This window comes from Trachemys scripta, chromosome 10, assembly GCF_013100865.1.
Source record: "Trachemys scripta elegans isolate TJP31775 chromosome 10, CAS_Tse_1.0, whole genome shotgun sequence".
NCBI lineage: Eukaryota > Metazoa > Chordata > Testudines > Emydidae > Trachemys > Trachemys scripta.
The window spans coordinates 37,428,546-37,444,024 of NC_048307.1; the positions used below are offsets into that span (position 1 = coordinate 37,428,546).

Sequence of the window (15,479 nt, forward strand, 5' to 3'; positions counted from 1 at the left end):
GGCTCCGGCGGCGCAGGGTCTGGAGGCACGGGGGCTGCCCGAAGCCGGTAGCGCTCGGGCAGCACGGCTCTTAAACAGAGCTGAAGAGTCGGGGAGGAGCAGAGCCCCCGTGACTGGAGGCTCTGCTCCTCTTCGGCTACCGGCTTCGGGCAGCCCCCGTGCCTCCGGACCCTGCGCCGCTGGAGCCCGGGAGGGGAAGTGCCCGGCTGGGGGCGCAGGGTCCGGAGGCATAGGGGCTGCCCAAAGCCCGAGCGCTACCGGCTTCACCGTTTGCCGAGCAGCCTCCAGACCCTGCGCCCCCGGCTGGGCGCTTCCCCTCCCGGGCTCCAGCTGCGCTGGGGAAGCGCCGGATGGGGGTGCAGGGTCTGGGGGCTGCCCGGCAAACCCTGAAGCCGGTAGCAATGGGGCAGCACTTTCCTCCTGGCTGGGAGTGGGAGGGAGGAGGGGGCGGAGTTAGGGTGGGGAAGGGGCGGAGTTGGAGTGGGGCTAGGGGTGGGGAAATGGGCGGGGCCAGGGCCCGTGCAGGGTCCTCTTTTTTTATTTATGAGATATGGTAACCGTCCCCTTCCCTGCCCCCCACTCAGCAACAGCAGTGGTAGTCTAGGGAGGGAGATTCCAGGAAGCAGAAGCAGCCCAGGAAGGGAGGGAGAGCTCCAGCTAGCAGGACAGCAGCAGCCCAGGAAATAGGGTGACCAGATCACCCAAGTCAAATATCGGGGCGGGGGGGGGGGGGGCGGGGGGGGGGGGGGGGGGGGGGGTGGCGGGGGGGCCCACAAAAAAAAAAAAAAACCTTCCTCCGCAAGCGCTGGAGGGAGGCCCGGGAGACTCAGGGGAAGCGCGAGGCCGGGGTGAGTAAGAGTCCGGCCTGGTCCCGAGCAGGCAGGACTCAGTTGGGTGGTAGGGAGAGGAGGGGGACGGCCCGCAGTGCCAGGCGGTGGCTGTTCTCACCCCCCGGGCAGCAGGACTCGGGAGCAGCCGCTGCTGCAGCTCCCACTGCCGTGGGGGAGGAAGCAGCCATGGCGCTTGGCGGCTGCGGCTCTGGCACCCCCGAACCCCCCGAGCCGGGGCCTGCTGCAGGGACCCAGCAGCGCGCACGCTGGGCCCAGCTCCTGGCAGTCGCGTCTGGCCTGCTGCCCAGCTGGTACTATCCCGCGGCAGCCCCGGAGCGGGGGCAGCAGGCCTCAGCCGCCCCGTCCCGCTCGGGTCCCGCAGGGGAATGAACGGGGCTGTGCTGCCGATGCCCCCACTCCGGGGCCGTCGCGGGATAGCACCAGCTGGGCAGCAGCCCAGATGCGACTGGCCAGGGGCTGGGCGCAGCGTGCGCGCTACTGGGTCCCTGCAGCAGGCCCCGGCTCGGGGGGTTCGGGGGCGCCACAGCCGCAGCCGCCGAGCGCCATGGCCGCTTCCTCCCCCGCAGCAGTGGGAGCTGCAGCAGCGGCTGTTCCCGAGTCCCGCTGCCCGGGGGGGAGAACAGCCGCCGCCTGGCACCGCGGGCCGCCCCCCTCCTCTCCCTACCACCCAACTGAGTCCTGCCTGCTCAGGATCAGGCCGGACTCTTACTCACCCCGGCCCCGCGCTTCCCCTGCGTCTCCCGGGCCTCCCTCCAGCGCTTGCGGAGGGAGGAGGAATGGTGAGCCCGGGTAGGGTGACCAGACAGCAAATGTGGAAAATCAGGACGGGGGTGGGGGGTAATAGGATCCTATATAAGAAAAAGACCCAAAAATCAGGACTGTCCCTATAAAATCGGGACATCTGGTCACCCTAAGCCCGGGGAAGAGGCGGGGATTCGGGGAGGGAGCCAATCGGGGGAGGAGGGGGTGGAGTCATTGCGGGGGGGGGGGGGGGCGAGCACTTCCGGGCTCCAGGCTCCAGCGCATTTTCTTGTTTGTCCAGTGTCCCGACCGCACATCGGTTGGGACGCGGGACAAACAAGGAAATATCGGGACAGTCCCGATAAAATTGGGACGTCTGGTCACCCTACCAGGAAAGGAGGGAGAGCTCCAGCCAGCAAGGCAGCCCAAGCTAGGCTGATTGGGGAAAAAGCCAGGTGTGGCCAGCTCAATTAGGGCCCAGCTGGCCCTGATAAGAGGGCTGTGAGCCAAGTGCTGAGGAGTCTCTCTCTCCAGCCTTGGACGGAGAAGGATTTGGCTGCCTGGGAGCTCAGGAAACAGGGAATGGAGCATGGCTGGGGAAAGGCAAGAGGAGCTGGGAAGCAGGACCGGCTTTAGCAGGTGCGGGGCCCCTCCCCGCCCCACTGGATCCCTCCCCAAATCCCTGCCCTGGCCCTGCCCATGCCCCTGCCCCCTCACGGCCCCATTGGATCCCTGGCCCCGTGTCTTCCCCAAGCACGCCGCATTCCTCCTCCTCATCCCTCCCTCCCAGGCTTGCGCTGATCAGCTGTATGGTGGCACAAGTGCTGGAGGGAGGGGGGAGACGCAGGATGCAGCTTTTTTTTTTTTTTTTTTTTTTTCCCCACTCCGCCGGCAGCCCTGGATGTTGTGGGGCCCTCTTAGGTGCGGGGCCCCATTCCGGGGAATCGGCTTAAAGCCGGCCCTGCTGGGGAGCTCCAGCCTAGTAAATCCCCAGGCTGTAGGCCTTGCTAAAAGGCCAAAACAGGTGCTGGGGTTGCAGAGGCTGCAGCCTGGGATTAGGCAGAGGCAGTTGGTCCGACCCCCTTGACAATGATGAGTGGCCTTTTACAGAGTGCCGTTCTCCCCAGTGAGAGGAGGCTAGATGACGACTGGCAGTAGCCACTGAGGCAAGGCAGGTTTAGAGGGTTGGGGGTTCCCTTGGGAGGGGAGACCCAGAGCATGGGGGTACTGCTGGGGCAAAACCCTGAGGTAAAGGGCACCAGGAGGGACACGGGGCCAGCGGCAGGTGAGACATGTGCCTGCAGAGGGGGCTCCATATGCTGGAAAAGAGCTAATTCCCAGATGACCAACAGGAGGCGCTACGCTAGTGGTTCTTTGACCAAATTTGCTACACTAGCTCCCATATAACTCTTTTCATCAGCTCTCAAAGCACTTCACAACCTTTATTTTATTTATGCTCACGACATCCCTGTGAAGTAAGGCACTGCTATTATCTCTATTTATAAGATCAGGAAATGAGGCCCAGAAAGGCTAATTGACTTACCCATTGTCATGTAAGAAGTCTGTGGCAAAGCAAGTGCTAGGCTAGTGCCCTAACCACTGGACCTTGGTAAATAGCACAATCTCCATTTTACAGATGGGGAAACTGGGGCACAGAGTTATCAGATGATTTACCAAAACTCACATAGCGAATCAGTGGCCCAGCCATGAACAAAACAAGAAATTTCTGATTTCCAACCTGTGCCCTGGCCACTTTGCACAGTATCCACTGAGCTCCTTGCAGCCCCACTCCAAGATGCGGCCTCTTCTGTGTCCTTAACGGTAAGGAGCATGGATCGAGCCAGCAGTTGAGACAAGTGGCCCCTCCAGCCAGAACTCTGCCTCTTGCCGCATGCAAAACCTAATGTCTCAGAGGAAGCCAAGCACCCCCACAACGCACTGGGCCTGTGCTGTCCCCTGGCGCCAACCTCTCGCTTCGCAGTGGAGCATAGAATCATAGAATCATAGAATATCAGAGTTGGAAGGGACCTCAAGAGGTCATCTAGTCCAACCCCCTGCTCAAAGCAGGACCAATTCCCAGCTAAATCATCCCAGCCAGGGCTTTGTCAAGCCGGGCCTTAAAAACCTCCAAGGAAGGAGGTTTTGTCCAGCTCCACGGGTGACATTTCTCACGCCCCAGGGCCCTTGGACCTGGGAGGGCAGCACTAGGCCGACCCCTGAGGCTGAGGGCCCTAGGTGAGCGTGGGTGGTCGATGTGGGCGGGGTCAGGAGGCCCCTGTCTGTGTATAGCACTAGGCTCATACTGGCGCCTCTGTGCCAAATGGCAGGGAGCAAAGCTCCCGCTGCTATTGCGCATAGGCAAAATATTCCTAGCGGCGGCCTGGCCAAGGCGGAGGCAAAGCAGTCCATGTCCTTGCGCATGCGCCTACCCCATCGTCTCGCGGTTGGAAGGCGATCGTGCCTGGCTCCTGCGCCTTGGCTCTGAGTGTGAGTTCACGTGTGCGCCTGCGCCGGCCTGTCAGGCTGGGGGGAGCGGCTGATACCCGAGCGGGCGGCGGAGGCGGCGCCGGGCCGGGTAAGAGAGCGTGGCGGGGCTCAGCTTCCAAAAAGAGTTAGGGAGCGGGCCTGGGGGGCGGGCAGCCACACCCGGCCCAGGCTGCGGGGGTGCCATGGAGGGCTGTGATGGGGGTGGGGGAACAGTGGGGTGCAGCACGGGGGGCTATGGGGCAGTATGGAGGACTATGATGGGGATGGGGGAACAGTGGGGTGCACCGTTGGCGACTATAGTGCAGTATGGAGGACTGTGATGGGGTGGGGGAGCAGTGGGGCACAGTACTGGGGGCTATGGGGTACCATGAGGGTTGTGATGGGGTGGGGGAGCAATGGGGTGCACTGTTGGGGACTATGAGGGTGGGGGAGCAGTGGGGCAGGTGATGGGGTGGAGTTGGAGCATAGGGGAGCAGTGGGGTGCACCTTGGGGTTGATGGTGTGGGGTGTAGTATTAAGGAGTAGGAGGGATGTGACATGGGTGTGATGGGGTTGGGGGTGCTGTATGGGGTAGTGGTGCACCTTGGGGGGAACAGTGAAGTGCATTATGGGAGTTGGAGTACAGTTTGGGGTGTGTGAGCAGACTGGGGGTACATCTAAGTGTACAGGGGTTGGAGTGTAGCAGTGGGGTTCAGTGGGTCTAGAGGTGCTGCTTGGGATGGCCGTGTGTCTAGTGACATAGTATACAGGGGTCACAGGAAGATGGGGAATGGTATTCTGAAAAGTGGGATGCACTCAGCTATTGGGGAGAGTGGAAGGGGACTGAAGAAAGGCCTTTAATCTCAGATAGTGGGAGGGGGGGCTGGAGGTTTTAGTTGGGCAAGGGGTGGGGAAACTTTGAGAAGATGGGGACCCTCTGTGGTATCTGGAAAATGTAGGCTCAGGCATTGCTGGCTGCTGCCTCTATCAATTGGCATGGATGTTGACACCATAAGCAATTTGAATTGTTAGTGGTTACTGAGTTGTTGTTTTGGAAACACAAGTGACAAGCATGGATTTAAATTTGAAATACCGATCTATTTGGTTTTTTTATTCACATAATGTGGGGTTTAATGCAGCAGACTGTTTGCTGTTAGGTTAAAATTTCCATTATCCTGTAGATTATGGGAACTGCTTGTGTAAACAACATTGAAGTGTGCTTGTTATTTTTTAACATACTTGTTTTAAATCCAGTGAGAACTCCACATTGATTCTGCAACAGTGCACACAAAATGGGAATAAAAATAATCCCAGGCTCCAAAAATTAACCTAAAAACCTCTAACTTCAGATGGTAGGTTTGAAATTTATGGGTTTGATTTCTACCTCCTCAGTTATAACAAAGTGTCTTTAAAACACCATGTGAGTTTATATTTATTAGAGGGTGATGCAAATCATGAGTTACCAATTAAGTATTGGCAGTGATATTTCAGGACTGTTTCACTGATAAACATTTTGCACAATATCTGGTTGTGTGTAAGGGTTAGTTGCTCCTTTTCTGCCACCAAAAGGCTATCTGTGGTCGTCTCCCAGACGCACAGCATATTTCAATAACAGATAGCAAAACTTCATAACTTCAAATACAATGGTAACACATATAATTCAATAGGATAGTAATGTTCAACAGATCATGACCTCTCAAATGGGACCTGCACAAAGCATATCATAATTATATCACAGTGGTGAATATGGCGTTGCAGGGTGCTATTTGAGGTACAGAGTGGCACACTGGTTCACAACCAAAGGCAGAAAACTAACAAACTTAAAGCTTGTGATTTTTTTTTTTTTTTTTTTAGGAAATGTTAAAGTTTCCCAAATACCGAACATTTGAAGTAAATAACTTGCAGAAATTAGTGCCCTGAAGGAAGACAAAGAGCAGTTTATTCTCCATATGCAACCCTGTGCTATGACTGCAAGGCAGGTATCCTTTCATTCCTTTCGGCCAGGGCCGGCTCTAGGCACCAGCAAAACAAGCTGGTGCTTGGGGCGGCACATTTTTAGGGGCGGCATGGCCGGCGCCAGAATGCCGCCCCTAAAAATGTGCCCCGGCCGCCCTAGCTCACCTCCGCTGCTGCTGCCATGGTGCGCAAAACAGCTGATTCGCGCGCCACTACTCACCCTCCCTCCCAGGCTCTCAAACCTGGGAGGGAGGGAGAGCAGCGGTGCGCGAATCAGCTGTTTCGCACGCTGCGGCGGCTCGGGGTCTCCCCCTCCCTCCCAGGCTCTCAAACCTGGGAGGGAGGGGGAGATCCCGAGCGGCCGTTTCGCGCACCACTGCTCCCCCTCCATCCCAGGCTTGAGAGCCTGGGAGGGGGGGGAGACTCCGAGTGGCCGCGGCGCAGGCGCCGCTTCTCCCCCCTCCCTCCGGGGTGGAGGCAGGGCTGGGGATTTGGGGAAGGGGCAGAGCTGAGGCGGGGCCAGGGGTGGGGTAATTAAAGAACCGAGGGGGGGCGGCCAAAATTGTTTTTGCTTTGGGCGGCAAAAATCCTAGAGCCGGCCCTGCTTTCGGCAGGTGAAATCCTAAATTTCCAAAGTCAGGCCTAGCGGGATTTTCATTCACTGAGATCTTACTTTACTGGTAAGTTCCATTATAATGTCCTGATCCATTTGCCCAACAGTTTCCCACCTTCTTGGTGGTGGTACATTCACAGTTTGAATAAGGAATTGCTAGTTTACAGTCATGCAATATTTTTGGACTTGCCTGAACTGATCATATGACCACACTAATATAAAAATGGATGTGGCTGATTGTGTTATATTAATGATGGACTTGCTTGGATCAAGTGTATTGATCAAAGCATGTGCTGGTGATGTCCAGCCATGGAGTTAACTAATGTTTTGAATTACTTGCTCAGACACATGAGGGCTATCTGCAGGTTTCATGCTCTTGGACTTTGCAATTCTATGTTTGTTGTTCTTCTGGCTCTCTGCTGCTTAAACCAATAGGCATAATTGCTGAGTTGTCCCAGGGTAGTTAGAAAGATAGCTGAGTTCTAGAAACATGCTGGAAAATGCTCATCACCATTCAGAACCACTGTCCTAGGAAGAAGAGATTTCGTAGACTAAAACAATAGTGTGGTGGATCATCCTGTTACTGGGTTTCCTAGAAAACACACAAACTGAAGAATGATTTAACTCATCGGCTGTAGATATCTGCTCTGATAGTCTCTTGCCTCATCAGTTCCCACTAAAGCAGGTCTTTGTGGTGTTTCTGAAGAAGGGTTTCTTTATTTCTCAACCCATCAGACTTTAGATTGGACATAGCTGAATATGGGTACAGCAGGGTTGTCGTTAGTGCTAGCTTTCTATACACTGCACGGGGTGCCAGGAGTGGTACATCAGGGTACAACAGATTTGCTGATCTGAAGCCACATAGCAGAGTCTAGTACACATTTCTTCTAGTTTCAGGAACTGGTAGCACAAAATCTAAAAAGAGAAATATTACGAACTTCAGAGCCAGTTTTCTAGAGTATCTGTTACATATGAAAAAAATTCTTCTCTGTGCAATCCCAAGTATGGAAGAAAGATGTACTCACATTGCCTGTAAGCTTTATATGTAATGTTATGGGTTCTACAAAGTTGCTGTTAATAGTAAGGCCAAAATTCTGAATAGGAGAGAAGAGTCCAGGGATGGTCTATAATAAGAGGACATCAGCTAAAGCTGCATTATTTAGATACCACAAATTGCACTATATAAGTATTGCACCGTGATGCGTATGATGAACGTGCTCATATGAATAACAAGATGAGCTACTTATTTCAATCTAAGCGATAGGAAGAGCAAGTCCATAACTACAATACTGTATTTATGGGAATTTCACATTTTCTCATTCATGCTTTCATATACTTCAAGTGCAATTATTCTTTATAGATGATTGAAGCCAGGAGATGCAGGTATTTGGTATAAACCACACCTTTTAAAACTGTACATTTAGTGTTTAACAGTGCCAGTTACACAGTCTTTGAACCAGGTCCCCCATCCACTTATTTGGTACTTCAAACTAGAGACAACATCAGTGGTGACTTCTCCATGCTACTCAGCAGGGACAAATTTTAGGGGTAAGAAGGTAATTCAGTCCAATTTTGGTTCAACTCATAGTCTAATAATTTGTGCTGAAAACACTGTTTTCAATCATGAGAGCCATCTGAATATAAGATCACACTGGAGACAAGGCACAGACAGTTTACTTCTAGGTAAATAGTTGAAGTCAAACCCATACTGCCCGCATGGAGTTAACCTTGACTTAAGCAGGCAAGGTCAAAAACTATAGTTCCTCATCTCCACTAGGTAGCAATCTTGATGTAAAAACTGCACTCTTTTTTTTTTTTTTTTTTTTTTGCATTGAGACGTACCCCAGCCTTTCTGAGGGGGCTGCCAACAAAGGTGTCATTTGTGGTGAAGGATTTCTGTGTTGAACATTTTGCACTTATGTTTTTCTAAAAGGATTTGCAGCCTTTTTGCTCACACTGTTTTTGAATGTTCCTACTCTCCAGCTTCACCAGTGGGGCAGAACTTTGGAAAGACTAGGAAGAAAACACTAAAATATGGCAGTTTATTGCCTGAAAGGTGTTTGTGTGCAATTGTTTGGCAAGCTACTTGAAATTACAATGAAAGGAGGAACAATATTTGGCTCTTTGCCAGTGCCTGGCTGTCCTCCAAAGTGAAGAGCTCATCCTTTGTCGCCTTTTTGGTGACACTTGCTATTGGTAATTAGCTTTTTCAGGAAAGGGATTATTCATTAATTATATGTTATAGATGTCCTCGATAAGGATGCCCTTGTGAGCAACCCAGCAAAGAATCTCATGTTAGGTTTTGTTACTTTGGGGGGTGGGAGGGTGTAACGAAGCGGCCTTTGGCGGGACACTACTGAGAGTATCAATTCAGAACAAATTGCTTAGAGCAGGGCAGTCGCAGCCCAAGGCTGGGGGTCCTTTACTATTAAGGCACACCAAACCAGCCAAACAGAGAGGACTTTGGTTTTACCCCACAGGCTAACCAGAAGTTATACAAGCAAGTCCCTCAGATATTCCAGTTCCCTTGTATCACTACCACCATCACTCTGAATGGGGATGAATGGTTATGAAAATCAATACCCCAGTAAAAGAAAAAAGGTTCTTCCGATTCCAAAGGATCAAGCCCCAGACCCAGGTCAATATTCAAGTCAGATCTTACCCACAAATCACGCTGCTTCCAGCCCTTTAGAATCTAACATCTAAAGGTTTATTCATAAAAAGAAAGAAATATAGATGAGAGTTAAAATTGGTTAAATGGCATTAATTACATACAGTAATCGCAAAGTTCTTGGTTCAGGCTTGTAGCGGTGATGGAATAAACTGCTGGCTTAAGTCAAGTCTCTGGAGTACATCCATAGCTTGGATGGGTCATTCAGTCCATTGTTCAAAGCTTTAGTTTGTAGCAAAGCTCCTCCATAGGTAAGAAGCAGGATTGAAGACAAAATGGAGAAGATGCAGATGCCTTTTATAGTCTCTTGCCATGTGGCCTGTGCTTCCTTTGTTTCAAACACAAGCTGCCCAGCACATGGCATGAAAGCCTTAGAGTTCTGTCCATAGGCATGTCCCTGCATGCCTTGCTGAGTCATAAGGTGTATCTACTGTCTCTCAATGGGTCAGTTGTATAGCTGATGGTCCTTAATGGGCCATCAAGCAGGCTAGGCAGTGCTGATGCCAAACTGTCTGGGGTGTCACCCAGAAGCATAGGACAAGTTTGAAATATGGATAGTATAGAGCCAATACTTTAAATACAAAAATTAAACGTGCATCATAGCATAATCATAACCAGCAAATCATAACCTTTTCACAGACACCTTACTTGACCTCCTTTGTACACGATTTGGTGCCACTACAGGACCTTGGTTGCAACAATGATCTATACGGTTACCTTTGAGTCAATAACATCAGAGAGGGCGAGAGAGGCAGAAATAGACCTGGTTTTATAAAGAGTTTATATACTGTAATGACAACTTTAATTTTTTAAGTGTGTGCATTCATATATTGCTTTTCACAAAGAAATCTTGTGGACATTTAGGGCCAAATAAAGAGAACAATTAGGTAGTCTAAATTGACATAGGTATGCACTGGTACAACATTATTATTAATGTGGGCACAATGCTAATGCACACAGTGGTGTCTTTAGACATTGTCTACAGGACACTCACAACTGAATCACTTTATCATTTCTTTTCAGATGCCTCTGATTTACCTTAATTGTTTAGTGTTATGATCTCTCCTGGGTTTTAGTAGTGTATTCCCATTATCTATTAAACTTCCCCACTTCGTAAAAATTCTCTACAAGCTTCTACTGATGCTATCAGCTACTGTTGTCTCTATGCTGGTCATAATGAAACTGCTGTTGTCTCTATGCTGGTCATAATCTAAATTTGCAGATAATAGTAAAACATGGTGGCATGAACATCAGTGAGAACAGAAAATAATAGAAAGAGAGAGGAGTTAGATAAAGGACAGGAAATGAGATGAGATTCAGCCTAGACAAATGCAAGCAATATATCTTAGGGGAGACTAATCCAAAGTGCAGACAATTTAATAGGAAATCTTTTCCATTACTAATTTTAAACACGAGACCAAAGGATGATAGTGGAGAGGAAATTGAAGATGAGCTTGCTATACGATACAGCTGTAAAATGGTTCATTTTTATTTCAGGGTGAATATGCCATTGCATCATATAGCCTTGAGCAGACAGTTAAGCTTTACTGCATCTAGAATACAATATTGCTTTCTGGGCATTTGAATATCAGAAAGATGCAGACAAACTAGAGGTGTTTGGGAAAGAACTAAAATTGTTTTAAAGATTGAAGATACTGACTGTGGTAAGGACACATTAAAGCCTGAATAGGTATTGCTTAGCTAATGGAGACATACCTATCTGGGAACTTGAATATTAACACCAAGGAGGGAAAAGGCAGTTGAGCACGACATAAGGGAGTAAATGTGCAAAATTAAGGAAGGGAAAATTTGGGCTATGGACTAGAAAAAACTTACTGACCTCTATTTTTGGCAGCATACCAAGGAAAGTTGTGAAAGCCTCATTTCTCTCAGTAGCCTGGAGATTCTCCTTTGTCAAAGGGGGGATGGACTAGATGATTTGAGTATTTTCCACCTTTGATTTTATGCTTAAATAGTATTAAATATCACTAAAGAAGTTTTAAAGCATTGACTGTAGGGAATGCTGATATTCTCTAAATCTCAGTACTTTAACTTAATGGGAGAACTGAAAAGATTGTTGTAATTCACTGATCCCTCTTGATTTAGTAGACAGTGATTCTATGAATGGAATATTTTCATCTGCTGCTTTTTTATTCATTTCTTGGAGCAGAAAGTTTAGCTTTCCTACTCCCAATGGCTTTCTGAAATTGGAACTAGTCACATAGAAGAAAGTATTCTCTACATCTGCAGACAAAAATTGGAAATGCCACCGCAACAAAGTTGGCCTCTAGGTGACTGACCAGCAACTTCCACCAGTTCAGTGGTTCAACTTTGGCATCAAACATGCACATTTGGAATGGTTTAGCTACAGTTTGGTTTAGTGAAGTTCATTAACTGTGCTAACCATCCTCAGCGATTAGTAGATGCTGATATTATAGCAGCATCCATCTATCTCATTAGTAATAGGACTCCTGGCAAGAATAACTCTTGTTTACTGGCAAAATTACAGCTTGAGTCCTCTCCTCTCTCACTGCAGAAGTTATTTTTTGCTTTTTCCTTCCTTTAAAAAAAAAAAAAAAAAAAGTTGTTGGTATAAAATGGCTGCCTCATTCTACCTCCGCGGTGGCCATATCTCAGTGTTTGGTGAGTGAACTCTATGTATTGTTTAGAAAGTGCTTTGTGATCCTTTGTAATGAAGAACAATGATTGAAAAGCTTACCCAACACCTGTTAGACAAAGACTAAACCTGCTACCCAGGGTGCAAAATAACTGAGCTGCTCGAACAATCCTATACACATGCAGGTCTTCAGGAGAGTTGGAAACTGCAACCCTTGATATCACAGTACAGACCCCACCTGAGCTAAAGGAGTAACTCTATCGGCAGATAGCAATAGTAGGCTGTCATCCAGTGTGGCCTACTCATTAGAAAGAGATGCTCCAACTGCTGCCAATGTGTTACAGCTCCATATCCCACAGCTGCTGTAACCTAAAAGAATAAAACAATTGTCTACTGTTTTGTGTTCACTGCATTAAATTATAACAGTATCAGTCAAATTCATACTATTTTTTTAGTGTAACCTACATAGAACGATTTTGCAGATATTTTTGACACTTAAAATCCCGCTTCTCTTCAACTTCAAGTCCTTGTATTATGGTCACTATCCTGACCAAGAAGCTCCTCAGTGGTGCTACTTGTTTGGCAACCTTTCCAATAGTTAGCAACAGAGAACATTTATTTGAGGCCACCTTTGTTGCACTGTCATTCCCAGGGAATGAGGCCAAACCTGGGACTGCAGTAGCAGTCACCTGTGTAGCAGTCCAGAGCACTTTCGCTGAGTTATTGTGCCTGTGAATAAGGGGTGTTTTTCAGGTACAAAAATAAAACTCTGGATAGAACATACCTGCTAGACTGGATCAGACGCATGATCCATCTATCTCAGTGTCCCATCTCTACGAGTGGCTAGCACCAGATTCTTCAGAGAAATGTGTAGGAACCCTGCAGTAGGCACATATGGGGTATTTCCTCCCCCCCCCCCCCACACACACATTAGGTCTCTAATAGTTAGAGGTTGACTTAAGTTCTGAAGTCCTTCCACAAAATTTTTATTATTAATTATAACTCCAGTTATTCTTGATACTTATATAAACATCCAGTCCCTTTTTGAATCTTTTAAAATTCTTGGCCTCAACCATTTCATGTGGCAGAGTTCCACCATTTAATTACACACTGTCATTAGTTTTGAATTTCACTCCTTTTTCAATTTCATTTACTGTCCCTTGCTTTTGTGTTAAGAGACAGAGCGAACAGAACAGAAAGGTCCCAATCCACCTTTTCTACACAATTCATTATTTGACATACTTTTCATTTTTTTTTCTTCTTTCTAAAGTAACAACAATCCCAATCCCTGTGAAGAAAGACTGAAAAGGAGTTTTTCCAGGCTCTTGATCATTCTTATTGCCCTTCTCTGGACCCCTTATAGTTCTACTATATCCTATTTGAGATGGGGTGACCAGTACTGCACACAGTATTCAGATGAGGCTGCACCACTGATTTACATAATGGTATTATAATATTCTCAGTATTGTTTACTGTCTCATTCTTTATGTAACCTAACATTGTTTGCTTTTTTGATTGCAACTGCACCTTGAGTGGAGGTCTCTATTCAGCTATCTGCTGTGACTCCCAAGTCCATTTCTTGAGTTGATATAGTTAATTTAGAACCCTATAAGGTATATGAATAGCTTTAATTTTCCCTGCGGTGTGCATTACTTTACATCTGTTGTAAATGTAATTGCTTGCGTCAGAAATATGTGCAGATTCTGGTTTTAAGAATCATGAACATTTGGAATCCTTTGTGTTTGGTTATTAGCAACATGTTCTATATACAGTTTAACAGTATATTTAGCTTATCTGTGCTTCATCAATTTGAGAGATTCTGGAAATCACCCTACACTTTCTAAGGCCTTGGCTACACTTACCCGCTAGTTCGACGGCTGGAAATCGAACTTCTGGGTTCGACTTATCGCGTCTAGTCTGGATGCGATAAGTCGAACCCGGAAGTGCTCGCCGTCGACTGCGGTACTCCAGCTCGCCGAGAGGAGTACCGCGGAGTCGATGGGGGAGCCTGCCTGCCGCGTGTGGACCAAGGTAAGTTCGAACTAATTCGAACTAAGGTACTTCGAACTTCAGCTACGTTATTCACGTAGCTGAAGTTGCGTACCTTAGTTCGAATTAGGGGGGTAGTGTAGACCAAGCCTAAGAAAGAAATCTAATTTCTTTTAAGAAATCTCTTGCATCGGTTATCTCTCTGGACCACTGGAGACTTAACTCCTGCTGTTCGTGAGCATTTGATGGTAACTAAATGCATTATAGATGGATCACATTAAGATGCCTTAATAATTGAAGCATAGGGTCCTAATGCCTGTTTTCTGTCACTATCCTTCATGTGTAGCCATGCATGCTGTCCCAAGGGACATGGTTAAGACTCATGAACCAGCTCATCCTACAGAGCACTCTTATCCAGCTGTAAAAGTGAGACATGGAGTGTAGCAATTTTAGTTCGTGGTAGACCTCCAGATCTTATAGAACTTTGTCCCCAAGGTATAAGGGAAGCTAGAGCAGAAAGCAATCACCCAGCTCTCTGTGGCACTGGATAAATTAGTATTAGGGCATACTCAGATCTACGCTCAGGAAGCTGGTTCAGAATCTCAATGAGAGAGCTGGTGCTGCTGTACACAAAGCCTGGGGCAGTTCATAGGGAGATCAAATTGCCTTAATGAGGTTAAATGCAATCTATTGAACTCCATTCACTGCTCTTGAAAGAAAGCATTCTAATAAATCTCTTAGATTAACTGGACTAACTGCATCCTAGTATGTAGAAACTGATTCCAGTGTTAGCATGGTATGTTTAGTTTTCCCTGTAGTGCAAATATCTGCATACTCAGGGAAGCTAGCTAAAATTGTTTGCTAAAGAAAATTCTCTTCTGATTAGGATATGTTGATTTCTATTGTCCCTATATTGTTTCCAAATTAATATAGTGGGAGTATTCTTTATTAAGTCAGCTGCTATGAATGTAGGGGTATAACGGGTTCATGCCATGCCCTGTTGGATTCGGCCCCTTGGCCCCGCTCCTTAAAGACTCGGGGACGCTCCAAGCTGGTGCAACGCCCGTACTCTCTATTTTATGTCCGTTCCCACCACCAGTTTCCCACTATTTACAGGCTATTTACATGGTTTGGCCTCACACAGGCCTGACCAGCAAGACTAGTAGGCTCTTTCCTCCCCCTGAGCCTGCCCTTTCCCTCCTGGTCTTCATCCCCCTTCCACTTCCTTCCAGCCTTTTAGCTCCCGCTAATGAGGCTTGCAAGTGGGGGCAGTTTCCAGGCAAGCACTGGCTATTTACCCAGCCCCAATCCATTCCCTCTGATTGGGTACCAGTGTGGCAGGGCACTGCTAGGAAAGCCCCTAATCAGCTCCTGCCACCCTGGTACCCAATCAGAGGGAATGGATTGGGGCTGGGTAAATAGCCAGTGCTTGCCTGGAAACTGCCCCCACTTGCAAGCCTCATTAGCGGGAGCTAAAAGGCTGGAAGGAAGTGGAAGGGGGATGAAGACCAGGAGGGAAAGGGCAGGCTCAGGGGGAGGAAAGAGCCTACTAGTCTTGCTGGTCAGGCCTGTGTG

The 15,479-nt window shown here is 48.3% G+C and overlaps 1 protein-coding gene across 5 annotated transcripts in view; it reads left to right on the top strand.

The window, feature by feature from the left end:
* TBC1D24 (TBC1 domain family member 24) overlaps window positions 1–15,479 on the top strand; it is a 168,492-nt gene that overhangs the window by 92,268 nt on the left and 60,745 nt on the right. For 2 of the 5 annotated variants that reach the window (XM_034783312.1, XM_034783316.1), the window contains exon 1: window positions 4,042–4,167. The exons of 2 other annotated variants lie outside the window; for them this stretch is intronic. The gene's annotated coding sequence lies outside the window, so the exon portion shown is untranslated. Of the gene's footprint in view, window positions 1–3,963; window positions 4,168–15,479 lie in introns of those variants that run through there. One more of the 5 variants, XM_034783315.1, reaches the window with a different exon arrangement.